The sequence below is a fragment of the Parus major genome, chromosome 1A (genome assembly GCF_001522545.3).
Source record: "Parus major isolate Abel chromosome 1A, Parus_major1.1, whole genome shotgun sequence".
Taxonomy (NCBI): domain Eukaryota; kingdom Metazoa; phylum Chordata; class Aves; order Passeriformes; family Paridae; genus Parus; species Parus major.
The window spans coordinates 35,168,261-35,184,426 of NC_031773.1; the positions used below are offsets into that span (position 1 = coordinate 35,168,261).

The following is a 16,166-nucleotide window of genomic DNA, read 5'->3' on the forward strand; positions in this document are numbered from 1 at the left end:
CTCTCTTTGCTGCTAACACTCCTTTCCAAACATAAATACACACCTGAGTCTCAGTCATTAAAAAACAGATGTACCAAGCAAAGAAATATCACTCTGGCTGCTTTATAAAACTGCCATTTGCCCATGTGTTATTTTGGCTCTGTGGACAGCTTTCTCACTTTGGGAGTGAAAGACTGTGAGTGCAGTCCCAGAGCGCTGTGTGATTACAATGCAGAGCGCTGGCCAATATTTACACCCCTAAATGAACACACATCACAGACTAACCAGCAGTAATACAAATCCAAACACCTATGGAAGACATTGTGGAGGAGATAACAACCAGGACACTGCCTTGAATAAAATTCCTACTGCACAAATGAGCAATTCAGTGTTGTGTAAACACCTCTGAGATTCAGAGAAAGGAAATTACTGGTTCACAAATTACCATGAGTCTGTTAAAGTTAGAAAGCTAATATTGTGCTCATCCACATCAGTTAGAAGTAAGGTTAGCAATGTATTTCATTAAAAAACAACAACGAAAATAGAGTCAACAAAATTTTTACCAATAACTTCTGCTTTGTACCCAAGGAAATTCTGATTGAGGGTGTTTTGGGCTGATTGACCAGACACATGGGCCCAATAGTCAAAATTTGTGGGAACAACAAAAATGACATCTCCCTTGGTGGTGTTAGCAGGAGGTTAGAAGGAAGATCATGGTGAAGAAAAGAAGAAAAGGAGGATGTAGGATGACGAAGGGTGTTGAGAGGCAGAGGGAGGTGCAGCCAGGTGTTACTGGGCTGGGATTAATGGATGGAAGGGTCACTCCCTCTACTTTCTATAAAAGAGTGCTTGCCACCTGAGAGGGGAAATATTACACACCAACAACTTCATCAACAGGTCATGTTATAATTACACATCAGAGCAAGGTGACATCATCAGCCAGTCAACACCAGCCGCTAATTATGGTGTCACTGGAGTTCTGCTGCAGGTATTTACAGCCTGCTCCTTCAGGGGCACTGCACCATGAATTATTCATGAACAGCCACCTCTGTTTGATTAGTCAAACAGCTCTCACAGTATACAAACCCAAGCTTAAAAGTGGATTTTGCCAGACCTCATTTAAGCTGTCATATAAATCTACCTTTTCAATTTATGAATAAGCAGCCCATCAGTTTATCTTTCCTTTTCACAGTGTAGAAACCAAAGAAATTGCCATAGGAAAGATTTTCTTTCCTGATACTTCTCTGCCTTTGCAAGCTAGCATCTGAAAAAAGTAAAAATCATCAAAATTAATGCATCTTTTCCACCTCTCAAAATCTTCTATTCTAAAGATAAAGATACTTCTTACTATCTGCCTGCTGAATAAAGATTTTCTGATTTATTACAAAAATGTATTGACACAAGGTGAGGGAAGAGAAAATAATGGGAAACATTTGTATGCTTTGGTTAAGTCAATTTAATTAGCATGTGAACCACAGAGATAAGTATCATCGCTTCCTAATGTACTCAGTCTGGACACCAATCACACCAAACAAGGCAAGCTATTCAAGCAAAGCCATTTGTCACAAAGTGAATTTAAAAAAAAGCCTACAAAAAACTATCCAAAGCCAAATACAGCAAACTCAGCCTACTCTGTTATTTCTGATTACAGCCATAGCTGAGGGCAAATGAAATTATTCGCTTTAATCGGCCTTTTACAAAAAATGTACTGATTCTTCTAACCACACTGAACAAATAATGCAATTTACATTACTGTCCTGAATACAAAAGAAGTAAAAACTTTACAAATTTTGAGCCATAAATCCATTTGATTATTTTTACTTATTCTAATCATGTATACAAAGGAGAGGTAAAATTTACATTAGCATAGAGACTCACATCGTAATTTCTTTTTATCAGGCTTCTTTCCACAAACTTGTCTCCTTTAAGTCAGGAAAGAGACAATCCTTTGTTACACATCCTGACCCAGGATTTTATTGAAAGTAAAAAATTCTCTCACAAGAGAAGGTTTCACATCAAGACTTTTTTTTTTTTTTTTCAGAAAAACCGCAAAAAGTAAAAAACTTTAATTTAAAAATTTGCTGTCAGTTGCACCTAAGCATTTAATTGTGATATTGTTCAAAAAGAAAAGCTCTCATGGCCAACACTTTCGACAGTATTTGGGCAGGTTAAAAATCTCCTTCCTAATCCAAGATACCAGTGTGTTATATGGAAAGTAACCAATGCTCCATCAGCCAACAAATTAACTTCTCCTGCAGTGCACTCTGCTTACTTCCTACAGTATCATGATGTTCAATGAAGAAAATATAAGTATTTATACTGAACTAAAACCTAGTATTAAATCTCAGACCAGGAAATGTGAAAGATTTGTTTGATTTCTATCTAGCTCTAGTAAAAGTGTTATTCCAAGATGGATTGTTTCTCACCAGGGGGTAAAAAAGATCAAGCTAAGCGTTCTTTGGGGAAAATGTTTTGTAAGTAATTTACAATCACCCTGCAATAACAGTAACAATGGCAAGAAAAAGAATAAATACCATAAATCTTAAATAGTGCTATAAAATTATGACAAAACTTTTATTTCACATAAATAAACAATACCAAATGGGGAGGGAAAAACAATATTATTCTAAGCTTTGGAAAGCATACTCAGAGCTGGTCACAAAATAGTTCCAAAAGGAGTAGGTCCATGAACAAAACATTTGCAAGAGAATGAGTAGAACCAAGTGAAAAGTCTCACAGGCCTCTTCATCCTCTCTAAGACTGGCTTGTTACTTTAGAAGGGGAAGTTCCACAGATTTACAGGAATTGAAGGGAACTTGAAGATCTACAAAGTAGATCAAAGATAAAGGATACTCCATGTTCTTGATCAAACACCTTGGTTCTTCCTTCAAAATACACTTGAAATTCCTTCTTCTCCAAGATCATGCAACACAAATTTTCCATTGTGATGTGTGGGAAAATTTGGGCACAGAAGGGTTGACTGGCCTTTACACATCCAACCATCTGGCCTTTCACCATTAGTAATGCACTTTACTTTTGATACTGGCAATTGCTAAGGCCTATTTCTGTCCCATCCCTAAATAAACTAATGAAAACCCATGTTAAATGAAGCAATGTGCAACTAAATCAGATTTGATCTTTTAATCCTTTAGAAAATGTGAAAAGCTAGCTAAATTTCTAAATTTTAGGCAGTTGTTCAATAATACATTTCTCTTTCAGACTTCTTTTTTGTTGTTGTTGTTTGTTTTTGTTTGATTTTGGTTTTGGTTTTTTTGTGCTTTCTTAAGAAACTGTCTGGAGTAATTATTCATTTACTGGGACAAAGAGATGACCTAGAGTTAGATGAAGTATTTTAATTGCCTCACAGAAAAACGAGTGTTACTGCTCAATTGCCATTGTAAATATTCATTCACTTGTAAATACATTTTTGTACAATTATTGTTAGCTGAAGGCAATAACTTTGTTTTCTGGGTATTGAACAAAAGCATCTGCCTCAGTACAGCATCTAATCGAAGTCCTAGGTCAAAGACCTCTCCCTTTAAAATACCCTCCAGTATCATCCTTTCTTTACTTCAGAACCTCTCATTAAGAACAATCTAAAGATTGCCTAAGAGAATTGCAGTAGGTACACTGATTACTGGAGAGACCTCACATCTAGAGTTTATAAATACATTAGTGATGCTTCTTTATAAAGAGAGAAAAAGCTGAAAATAAGTAAATAAGAAGAAGATGGTCAGAGAAAAGGAGCAGCATAGGACTTCATATCAGGCCATGAAATCTCTTGACCTTCAGTGTGAAGCCACAAAATAAAAATCTTTTGTTAAAAGCTACCTCAATTCTATGCTGTGTAAAACTCTGGAATTTTTTCAGCAGTTTTTGTCTTTCAAAACTGTCCTTCTATTGGTGAGCTCTGGCTATTCTCTGGGAGCAGTTTCAGACTGTACCACCCCTGCCCCATGCCCTGCCTGTGCACATCACTTGCTCTGGTGAGATGAGTCCTGCTGTGCAGCCCAGTGCCACCATGCAGGCCCTTGAAGTCAGCCAACTCTCAAGCTGTCTCCAGATGTCATTGATTTGCAGGTCATTTTAGAGACCACCCTTTTCTTACACCTCACAGCGGGGTACAGCTTTGCCTTTAAGATGGATGCATTGCACAGGGACATGTAAGTAACTACTGGGTGACATGAACACAAAGCCATGAGCATGAGAAGGAAGGAAAAGCAGAGAAAAAAAACATGAACCTACTGCAGTCCATTTCCTGTTCTCCTGTCCCACTTGGGAGTGAAGTTGAGTCTGGGAAGAAGGGAGGAACTTGGCGATTTTTAGATTTTTTTCTTGTTATCCTACTGTGATTAATTATCAATACATTAAATTGATTTTCCCCAAACTGAGTCTGTTTTGCCTGGGATGCTACTGATGAGCAATCTCCCTGTCCTTTTCTTGATGCACTGTCTTCTCATTTTATTTTTCTCCCCCAATCCTGTTGAGAAAGAAGTGATAGAGCAGCTTGGTGTGCACCTGGCAGGCAGCATAGAGATGTTACATTCCTGTGGATTGCTTTACATAGGAGCACACATCCTTTTATTCTTTTTTTGTTCGGTGATAGCTTGAGTGCTCTGCATGGGCAAAGCAGCTACAATGACCTGCTTACAATTGCTGTAAGGTTCTTTGCCATCTATCCCATCTATCCCAGTACATAAACATCACTTTTCAAATAAAATATAAGAAAGATTGGATAAAAATGCAACAGAAGTACCATTACATTTGTTTTAATGGCATATTTTTCTCTCATACCTTCTTTCATTATTATTTTACCAGTGTTGTTTTCAGATTCCCATATACTTCAGGTTGTTTTCTTCCTATGCGTTGATTGCTTTGCAGAGCTGCACCTGAAATATTTAATGAAAACAGAGAGTACAAACACAGAGCAGAAACTGCATGTTCCTCCAGTGCTACATGACCTCTAGAATTGCTTTTCTTCTTTTCATTAATGGCCAAGAGAATAATTAGGATAGCAGAAGAGCATTTGCACCGTTAATAGGACAGTCCAATTACTTTTAATCACAGGAGTAAACAGAAGATAGAGCCAGGTTGAGGAAGACTCTACTGGAATCGGTTTTCACAAAAGCCAAGATACCTCTCCTCAGAAGGAGATTACAATTTGCAGATAAGAACACACATGTAGAGGACAATGATCTGATATGTGTCTGAACTGGATGGGATTGCAAATATATTCCTCTACTATCTATAGTCTGTGTTGTATAAAACTTAATGAACTTCATCTCAAAGCCCTTGAGAGAAAAGTTGTGTCTGTTCATGGCCCAAAACAATAGTTCTGCAGCTCTCATTAGAATTCAAACACCATTTTTCTTAATATGCCATGGCCCAAATATAGACCTGGTAAGTGAGAGAGACCTAAGGTCGATGAAAAAATGTTGAAGGGCAGGTGTTTAAATGTTTTGATTGAACTCTGCCTCTTTAGACTTGGATTCTGTTTCACATTCCTTATAAAAACAGCAACAACAATGCTGAGTGCAGTGGAAATAATATGTGTGGATCGCTGAGTAGCCTAGGCCTGAATACAGAATAATGTTCATCAGAACAAGGGACATTGGAAACACAGAGAAAGAAATGTTTCTGTAAGGTCAACAGCTGCTCGGTTTTCCCATTTGTTATTTGTGGAAGGATAGAAAATAAAACATTTTTTTTAACAAAGAGAGAAAATACAATACAAGAAAAAGTAACTAGTGGTCAAAATAGGTCTGTATTACAAATATTTCTAGATGATTCTATATTGTCCTTTGAGCTGAGAAATAGAACCTACACAGTTTCTCAGGAGCACTTTACCACAAAGAAGATAGTTTTGTTATTCCAGAAGTTTTTGACTCATTTTTCCTTGATATGGTACTTTTATATAAACAACTGTGGTAGCTGACAGAAGTCACTCAAAACTCTGTTAATATCTGTATTCCCAATAGTTTGCCAAGAAGTATACCCCTACTTCTACCCAGAGAGTCCCACCTTCCTAAATATTTCCAAGTGTGCAGTCAATCAACAAACACACTTATTTTTGACATGGCAGCAATCATGGTTTATTGCACATAACTGCAAATCTTTGCAGGACAAAATCTACATCCAAGTCAATTGACTTTGACTCCATTTATGATTAAGGGAGAAAAAGAGGTATCCACGGCATCCATACTGTTGACCAATTTTATTTCTGCTCTAGGAACAGTCACAGTTTAGAGATGTCAATTTCTCTCTGATCACTACAAAAGGAGCACAAGATGTACTTGTGCCCTTTGCAGCACGCTAACCATTTTATTGGTATATTATCCTTTCATGACTTTTTCCTTGCACTTCTCTTTCAAAGGCTACAGAACACTTGTCTATTTTATTATTTATCACTCCTCCAAGAGTTTTGTCATTTACCTGCTGAAACTAAGATTTTAAATTATTTTCTTTCAGGATATAGATGAAAGAAAAATATTAAACAGCACAGGACAAGAGCTGATTTCCACAGAGCTCCACTAGAAACCCACCAGTGTGATGATGAATCTTCATTGCCAATGGCATGTGGCATCCATCAGCCAGACAATAATACAAGTATGTCATGTTGATTGTATGATTTTTATTTTTTTTTAGTGGAAATGTCAGGCAGCATAAAGTCAAAACCAATCAATGATTATGTTACATTGACACTAACACTTTTATCAATAGGTATCAAATTTTTTTGACAAAATTTATTTTCAGTAAACTATTTTAATGGAAATTGATCATGTTATGGTCCTATCATAGTTTAAGGACTCGAATCCTCTATCATTCATTTTATGTTTTTGGTTTTTTTTGTTTGGGGAAATGATCATGGGAATAGACTTAAAATATCTTGTGTTATTGTCACCGGCAGGATAGAATAAATGACAAGCCACACTGGATCTGGACACTGGAGGACAATTAAGATCCTCTGAGATTAGAGTCCTTGACCTATTTGATTATGCTACACTTACAGTGAACTTGTTTGTTCCCACAGCACTTTCCTAGGTATTGATGACTTCCTTTCTGATCAGGAAGATTGCTGCCAGTCCATGAATGTCAGGCAGGAAACCAAGCCAGTTCCCACCATGCTGCTGCTCATACTTACCCCTACCAGGAATTATTGGCCAGGGCTCCTGGGTGTCTCCCAGCATTTGTCTCCATGTAGCTGTCTTGGGGATCTGGGGATCTTTCCCTATTTCCAGGATGTTCACAACCTCGTTTCTGTGTTTCTTTCCCTCCAAGACCTTTTTTTCTCTGGGTTTTTCAACACCATTTTGCCTTTGCAGAATTCTAAGCCCTTGATTTTCCTCCTATCTAAAGAACATATGTTCCTAACAATCTAGGCACAATGTGTGACCAGCCCCTAGCTGTGTGGTTCTGTTTCATATCTTTTTATTTACTAGAGCATTTAGGACATACCACCTTGGTTTAATCCAGGTATCACAGAATTTCATGACTATCTTGAACAAGCTGCAGTGGCCAGGACCAGGCTTCTGTCAGACTTGAAAAGTTTGAACATATGTTTATCTGCTACACATAACTGTTCATAGTGCAAGCTAGATTTTCACTGATGACATTCTTTTTCCTTCTTAATAGATAATAGCCATGACTTCTTTCAGGTCCCTAAAACTTCTCCACTGTTTCATTGTATTAATTAATACATATAAATGGCATAGAGAGATCCTCAGTCAGCTAATGATACAAGAAAAATAATTCCAAAATAATCCAAATAGAGTAAACTCTGTTCAGCACTATTTTTAGTCAATATTGGAGAGAAAATAGCTAATCACTGTGAAGTAATATTTAATTTTCTTCCTCCTCCGCACCTTAAAAACAGAGCAGAAGATTTTGATGAGTATTTCTCTTATCTGTTCAAAGCTACAATCCACTTCACCATAACTTTACTGGAGAGAAAACAAACAGCCTCAGAACAGAAATCTCCAAGGCCTATTATTGCCAAAACCAGAACCTGCAGCTTCACATTAAAAAAAATTCTTCCACTGCTACTTCTTATTTATATCATAGATTTGATTGTGAGTCACAATCTCACCTGTACAAATTTAGTAGTAACTGGAAGGCATTTACATCATCAGTAGATCTTCTAGACTGTCTCTTTATTTTAGTTTCAAATAAAAATTTTACAAGGTAACAGCTGGGTAATTGCCAGAGCTGTCACCCTTGAAAGGGCACTGACATGGTGATACCACAACACTCCATCTGCATGTCCTGGTTTTTCCAGTTACCCAGGGAAAGTCCCCTGCTCCCCAGTGCTCTCCGTGGTATGGAAGTAGGTTCCATTTATATTACATGGTCTGAGCTTGATTTATGGTCTTCGTTCAGCTGCAGTGATCAAGCCCTAGACAGCAGCAGGTGCATTTTTTATATATATAACATTTTTTCTCATTTCTTGACCTTTAGTTTTATTCTTGTACCTTCTTTTGTAAACCCCAACCTTTTACTAAATAAACAACCCACACCAATTATGTTTTCCCTACTGGTCTCAGTGTTGCTACTTCCACAGCCACATGAAGTATTTCTGATATTACAGTTACCTGGATAATCTTGGTCCTGCAACATATCACTGTGCCAGTTTTCCAGGTGTTGCTCATCCTTTGAAGATTCTGTTCCCCTTCAGTTTTTTGTCAAATCTGGCCATCTCATATACCTTCTCTTTAGCAACCTGTGAAGTCCAGCCACTATCATCTCTCAGCTTCTCAGAGACATCCAGCACATCCAGCAATTTCTCATGTCTGGAAGTTTTCCTCTGAGCATCTTGTTCAGTTAGATGAACCTCAGACCAACACCCATTCACTGGCATAGATAGTGAATTATAAGCCTGAAGAAGGACAAAAGAAATTGAAAAATCTTAGTTTCAGAAGCAAAAAACAGCTATGCTACTGGACATTTCCCTGTTGTTAAACAAACTTAGAGGGAATATACAGTCACAGGACATTGTTGACCTAGAGAGGTAAATCTCACCTACCCTTGTGGAATCATGGGGCACACTACCCTATAGAAATAGATAGCAAAATAAAGCTGAAGCCAAAGGAGTCTCTAAAATGTCTTTTTTTGTGACTGATTTTGCATCTCAGTAGCAACTGGGCAAACAGAACAGACAGATTGCTTTGTAAAGAAGTTATGAAATTCCCAGTGACATGAAAAGAAAGGATTTTGTAGCAAGGTGCAACACAAAAAAAAGTTTGCATATGGACTGATTATGTAAAGAACCACAAACTATATTTTTCTAACTGAAACCTTAAAAAATTTGTGTGAGAAATACATGTTTTAAACTAAATTACACTATTTTTCTACCTGATCATTATGGGATTGGAAATCTCAGAGGATTTTCAGAGTATACATCTTGGATAATTTACTTTCAAGTAGACAAACTAGGTATTAAATACTTATGAATAAGTGTTACAATGTCCCTAGAGTCTTTGCTGTGAACTAGCTGAAAACTTGATCTTATAAAATAAAAATTTGGTTTGCAAAACAAAGAAGAGTTGATTTTTTTTTTTCTAAGCAGAAAAACATTCTATAATTAAAGTGATTTAATCCTTGAAAGGGTGTTTGCTTTATGTATGACCATTAACACCACAGAAATCAGTCTCAGACAAGTTAAGCAGAGCAGTTAAATCCTGGCACGTAGACAGCCAGAAAAGGAAGCTGTGTGAAAGACAAAAGGCTGGAAAAGTATTTCCACCTATTTAGAGCAGTTAAGTGATGTGTTGCTAACTGATGTTGTTAATCTCACATGATCTTACAGAAGTCCTTTACAAAACATCGACCTACATTATCAGCTCATCCTAAAGCAGACCCCCAGCAGGCAGTCAGCTCCTGAGGCTGGCTCAGGTGTCCAGACTGGGAGGGCAACTTGTTCATGAACAGGCACCCAGGCGTGGTTACTGATGGGTGTGCTAGGGAGGGCTTCTGGCTGCCTACATAGAACTGCTGGGATTTAAATGGGATGCTGCATGGTGTCAGATTCATGCAGGACTTTGTGAGACATCCACAGCCCTGCGCTGGCAGCTGAAGACCATAAGGATGTCAGCAAAAGATACCTTATCCTACATCTACTAATCCAAACTATCTAGGCACCACTTTGTTACAAACAAGATAATGTATTATCTAGTGGTCAAATCTAAGTTACCTTTGGTCTTAATTACCTAACAAATATAGGGTTACCATTTCAGGTTTTTTTCTCCCTTAAAACTTAAACCTTAAAACTAAATTTTAAGTCAAGCACTGTCATATTTTCATATGGAAATGAAAAAAAATTAGGAGGGAATGAGTCCTGTGAGTCAAGCAATATGAAAAGTTCATGTATATACAGAATAAGCACACAAGTGTAGTCTGCTGAGCAGTATGATAAAGCATGAGTTTGTTAACATCGATAATCTATTTATTAGTGAAACAGACAGGAAAATCATGAAAGGATAGTCATAGCAAAGATATTATTCTACTATGAAGAATCCTGAATGTGCTTTTCAATAGCAAAAGGGCATCGATAATAGTAGTTAACTTGTAATAGAAATAGGGAAAGATGTTTTCTAAAATGTAAATAAAATGTATCTGAGAAGCTATCATCAACAGGAATTTGTCTTTTCTGAACTAAGCATATTACTGATTTTGCTCTCTGTAATTATGCTTTTCACTAATAACTATCCCAGCATTAAGGCAGAATTCATTGTATTCACACCATAAAAGACTTAAAAAAAAATTATTTCATTTGGTAGCCTAGTGATAAATAACAGAGTGAAATATCGTTGACTTTGAATTTTAATTCTTTGGGTTCCCTCTTCACTCTTCATGTCTTTAACTATTTGATACCTGGCAGGAAAAGTTACATTTAAATAAATTCTTCAGAAGAATCTATTTCGTCATTTTTAGAAAATTTATTTACCTTTTTCCACAAGGGCATTATTCTATGAGCTGATCTCACTTCTTTTAATTTACTTTTCTTTTCTTTATTTACATATTTGTTCTTTATTTTTTTATATATTTCTTTCTATTTTTTTTCCTTTATTTATTTATTTTATTTGGCTCCCAAGGTGCTTTTTTTGACCTTTTTTGGTTGGGAAATAATTCACAGCTATCCCTCTAACCTAGGCAGATTAGAGTTAGGAAATTTTATTAATGTATTCATGGAATTCTATTTTGTTCTTTTGCTGTAATAGGAACATAAAGATCTTTAAATAAAAAAAATAACTTGAAATCTCTGATTAGTCTCAGGGGAAAAAAAAATCTAATTGATATCATGCAAGGAGGAGAAATCATCATAATCATGATCATCACGAGATAAAATCTGATTCATGATTAGGTGCAAAAGATAAGGACCTCCATTTGATCAGGTGCCACTTCAGGCAGGCCATCCCCCTGTGGCTCACAAAAAGCAAGCAACCTTACTCCTTTGTGACAAATCTCTGAGAGTGACTTCCAGGCCAATTCTGTCTCCTGCTTGTGAGTCCCATCCAGATCCCAGTAACCTGTGTCACTGTGTGTGTCAGTCTGAGCACACAGCGGGGAAGGTTTGGGTCTGCCTCACCCAGCAGAACCAGTGCATACAGACCTCCCACATCAACAGACCTGAAAACATGGGCTTACTCAGCAGTCTCCACCTACTCTGTCTGAAAAAACTCTTGTCATCATTTGCAACCAAAGCAGGGTCAGAGTTCAAAGAGTAAAACTCTGGAGAACAGAGTTTAATGGAGTGCTCTGCTCAAAAAGTTACTTTTCACCAAGCACCATATTTTCTGATTAACTGAACTGTTAACTTTTCTACCCCAAAGCAAGTCTCCCTTTATTTTATGCACATTTAGAGCTAGCTGTCCAGATAAGACCTGAGGAAACTGAAGCATAAACATAGGGGTTACTGCCTTTGATCCATATTTCTTTTCATGTCCCTGACAGTCATTTTCTCTCGACGTTCTTCTCCTTCTCCTTCTCCTTGGAGTACAAGAATTTTAATGTTTTTCATGAGAACATGGTCCATCCTTTTTTACAGTTATTGGTTATCCATTCAGCCTGAGGTGCCTTTGCCTGTACAGAAACAATTGTTTCAGGAGTGTTTAGTGGAATCTTGGCTGAGGTGTTAAACTGTGATTTGCATTTGCTGATTATTTATGATATGTTTAAAACATGTATGGCTTCAGAAAGTCTGCTACCATCATTTAAACCTCTGCAGAGGTTTAAAACCTCTACAGGTGTTTTCAGGATCTACTGCCATTCTCATTCTTGCTCTGGCAAGAAAATAAATTATTGACTTCATCTTCCTGCTTCTGCTGCTGTCATTACAGCAAATAAAAATTAATAATTCTAAAATCCCCGGGTCTAGTTTAGTCCAACATTAGCATTAAATTACCATGCTTTATTGATAGCTTTTTAATTTTTACCTTTGGCAATTTTCTGACATTATGAAATTCATCCTATTACCAAATATAAATAAATTGTCCATGTCAGTTGTCTCAACACAGATGTCATATCCTGCATGCCATTTTAACTGCAAACCCCTAAGAGAAAAAAGCAAAATAAAAGTCACCTTTCTCAGAGCTGCCTGGCTTATCTCTTGTAGAGAAAAGCAGCAGAATCTTAGGAAGAATTTAAACCTTCAGTCCTATCAACTCATAGTGAATGCCTGAGCTAGAAGAGTGGACATGCTGCATGTAACCTGTGATGCTAACAGGCCAAAGGACTGACCAGACAAAGCTGGATGGAGGAGTCAGGAGAGACATTATTAGTGGGCTACTTCTCTGTCATCATCATTGGATATAAATCTACCCTGAGCCTGGTCTACTGCAGACTCCTGACACAGTGAATCATCCCAGGTTCCCAAGAGCCCAAGATATGCCTGCCTGAGGGCAGAAATAAATCACGTCCTGGAAGACACCCCAGCACAGTGTAGATGTTCAATGTATTTATCATAAGCTGACAACACTAAGATCATAAATAGCACATGCAAGAACTCAAATGAGGATGATTTAGCATAGTATGAAGATCACTTCACATGAATTGTCATCCTTTCTCCTGTATGGGGTAATTTCAATTCCACCAGCATTAGACTGGCATATTTTTTACAAGAACTATTTAAACAGTTCAATTTCTAGCTCATTTAGCTCATCCCTAACACTAGCCCTAAGCCTAAGCCTAAGCCTAAGCCTAAACCTAAACTTAAGCCTAAGCCTAAGCCTAAACCTAACCCTAAACCTAACCCTAACCCAAACCCTAAAAGTAACCCTAACCCTAAGCCTAACCCTAAACCTAACCCTAACCCTAACCCAAACCCTAACCCTAACCCAAACCCTAACCCTAACCCTAAAAGTAACCCTAACCCTAACCCTAACCCTAAATATGGCAGCGCCCATTAGACATGGGGTTGGGCAAAAACATGGAGGCGCCCATGTGGTCTCGTGATAGGGGACCAATATGGCGGCGGTCAAGTGGTTCTGGAAGAAGATGGCGGTGGCCATGCTGTGATGAACTTTGGGAAAAACATGACTTTGCCCATGGGGGAAAGGCTCCACGCCGTGGCATCGTGCTGTACACCGCCATTGTGCCCTGCTGTGGTGCAGTGGTGGGGCGTGCTGTGGTGTCAGGATGCGCGCGACAGCACAGTTAGGTGCGGTGGGGCGGTTCGGGAAGCAAATGTCGTTTTTGTGCCGTGATGTGCATCCAGAAAACATGGTGGCATGCATGGTGTCATGGGATAAAAATGTCGGCTCGCATGTGATTTTGTGATAAAAATGGCGGCGCCCATGCCAGTTCCATACTTCCGGAAAAATATGGCTGCATCCGTGTGGTCAAGTGATAAAAATGGCGGCGCCCATGCCAGTCACATCCTTCTGGAAAGAAATGGCTGTGCCCATGCCGGGTGGTCAGCAGATCGCCGCGCTGCGCCCCGCTCCCTCGCCACGCCCCGCCAACGCATTAAACATTTAGCTAAAATTTTTAGCAGAAAGTCGTGCTCACTGACATTCAGGGAGCCAGAGAAATGCACATAAACAACAATGAAAGGTGTGTCTTGAAGGACAAGCATTTGAAAAATATTACAAAGGGTCACAGCTGAAGCTATTCCTGACTTGTCAGACAGGTTGGTTTTGACTACGACAGTGTGAACCTGCAATAATAGTAAATATTGAGAACATTGTTATATCTTGTGACATTGTAGAGGGGCTGTCTGGAATACAGTTATTTTTCTTTGCTGTGTCTCCTAGGGTGCTGCTCTGGATATGTGACCAAAGCAGTGCTGACAACACAGGGATGTTTTAGCTGGGCAGTGCTTACACAGGGGGAAGCCCTTTTCTGCTTCTTGCTGGGAGAGAAGAAGTTGGGAGAGGACACAGCTGGGGACAGTTTACCCCAAACAAACAGGATATTCCACAACATACAATACTGTGTTTAGTAATATGGAAAAAAAAGATAAGATGGAGACAAAACGATGAAAAGGATGTATTTGGAGTAACGATATCTGCCTTCCCAAGTAACTGATAGAGTTCATGGAGCTCTGATTGGAGACAGCTGAACACTTGTTTGCCCATAGGAAGTAGAGAATTAATCCTTTCTCTGTTTGAGTATGCACCTTCTGCTTTTTCATGAATTTCTTAGTTTTACTCTTGTGATTCTTTTACCCATCCCACCAGAGGGGAGCGAGCAACAGGCTGTGTAGGGCTGAGCTGCTTGCTGGTACCACAGCAAACATCTGCTTCTGGCCTTGATTTTTCACAGCACTGCATGGAGGAAGATCTGGGTCAGGCAGAAGTTTCATAACTTTGTGTGAAAGAATGCAATGAGCATTAAAATTTCCAGGGGCAACAAGCATTTTTAAACACCTGGAAGTAGAATTAAAAAAAAATATTCTTTTAAAATGCTAGTAATAAAAGTTTTCATCATTAATAAAACTATGCATTTGAGAAGATATTAGCACTGAAAATTTTATGTTGTTTCTTAGGACACACATTAATTGCCAATATCTTTCATTTATCCTTTATCTTCCATCACAAATTTTCTTCGTATTATAAAGTGTTAATGATGCCAGTAAAAAAGACCAGATATTCTAGGGTTAAGTCATATTTTTCTGCCTTTCCTATCACATAATATATTCACAAATGCCTGGTGACAATGCACATAATTACTTTCTAATTTTTTTTTCAAGCACCTCTCATCTGGGAGTACAGAATAGCCTAAACAACATCCTTTATAAATATTACATGGAAGAGCTTCTGACTATTAAGATAAAAAGCTTCTTATTTCAGCACACCCCAACTGAAAGGAGAAATTGTAATTTTTATTATAGAATCCAAATCCTGTTTATTTGTTTCAGGTGATTTCAGCATTAATAAAAGGCATCAGTCATAATCTGGGGTTCATGGGGTTGCACTGGAAGCGTTTGACAAGATGTGATAAAAAAAAAACCTGATCAAATATGAAAATGTAGTAGCATAGAGCTATGTTTGCAAAGATGAGAATATGGAAGTGAGAACCACCACTGTTCCCTTTTCTGATTCTGCAAGGAGGAAAGGGAAATCGAAAGCTGGTTTAAAGGTGACTTTGGCACTTGTGGAACTGATTCTGCAGCCTCCAGTTCTGCCTCAACAGTCCTTCCACACACTACCAACTTGTGGTAAAACCTCAGACCCCTCAAGTACATTTGTTTCACCAGTTTATTCTCCCTTCCTGCACTCCTTCAGATCTGCTTTCCTCTGCAAGAGCTCACTGCACTGCAACAAGTCAGGCACAGTGGCTGTACTGGGGTCTCTGTGCCCCTTTGCCCTCTCCGAAACCATCCCTGCTGTGTACTAGCCTTGTGAGAGGTTCCAGTCAGTAATCCAGGCCCTGGTGCTGAACTTTTTAAGAAACAAACACAAGGCGCATTCTTCTTATTCTTATATTCATATTCTTATTCTTACTTTTATTCATTTTCTTCTTCAAAATCTTATTCTGTATTACACCATCGTGAAAGGAAAGCAGCTTCAGGACATGGAAGTTCTAATCTCTTGCTGACTACTATTCAAGTCCAAAGGAAAATACATTTGCTTAAGGCCTTGCAGTTTTTTTGGGAATTCTCTTTCAAAAATTTCAAATGAAGCTCCCTGGAGCATATTTGAACTTCCTCTCTTACTGTCACCCCCTTCTCTCACCCTCATCATCCTTCTCAT

At 38.3% G+C, this 16,166-nt stretch overlaps 1 long non-coding RNA gene across 1 annotated transcript; it reads right to left on the bottom strand.

Annotated features, from left to right (window-relative positions):
- Positions 1-4,779: 4,779 nt before the first annotated feature.
- On the bottom strand, positions 4,780-11,510 carry LOC107204279. Its single transcript, XR_004497652.1, has 3 exons — positions 11,422-11,510; positions 8,568-8,851; positions 4,780-4,868 (listed from the first exon to the last, which is right to left on the bottom strand). It is a non-coding gene; the product is annotated as an uncharacterized LOC107204279 (long non-coding RNA).
- Positions 11,511-16,166: the final 4,656 nt, after the last annotated feature.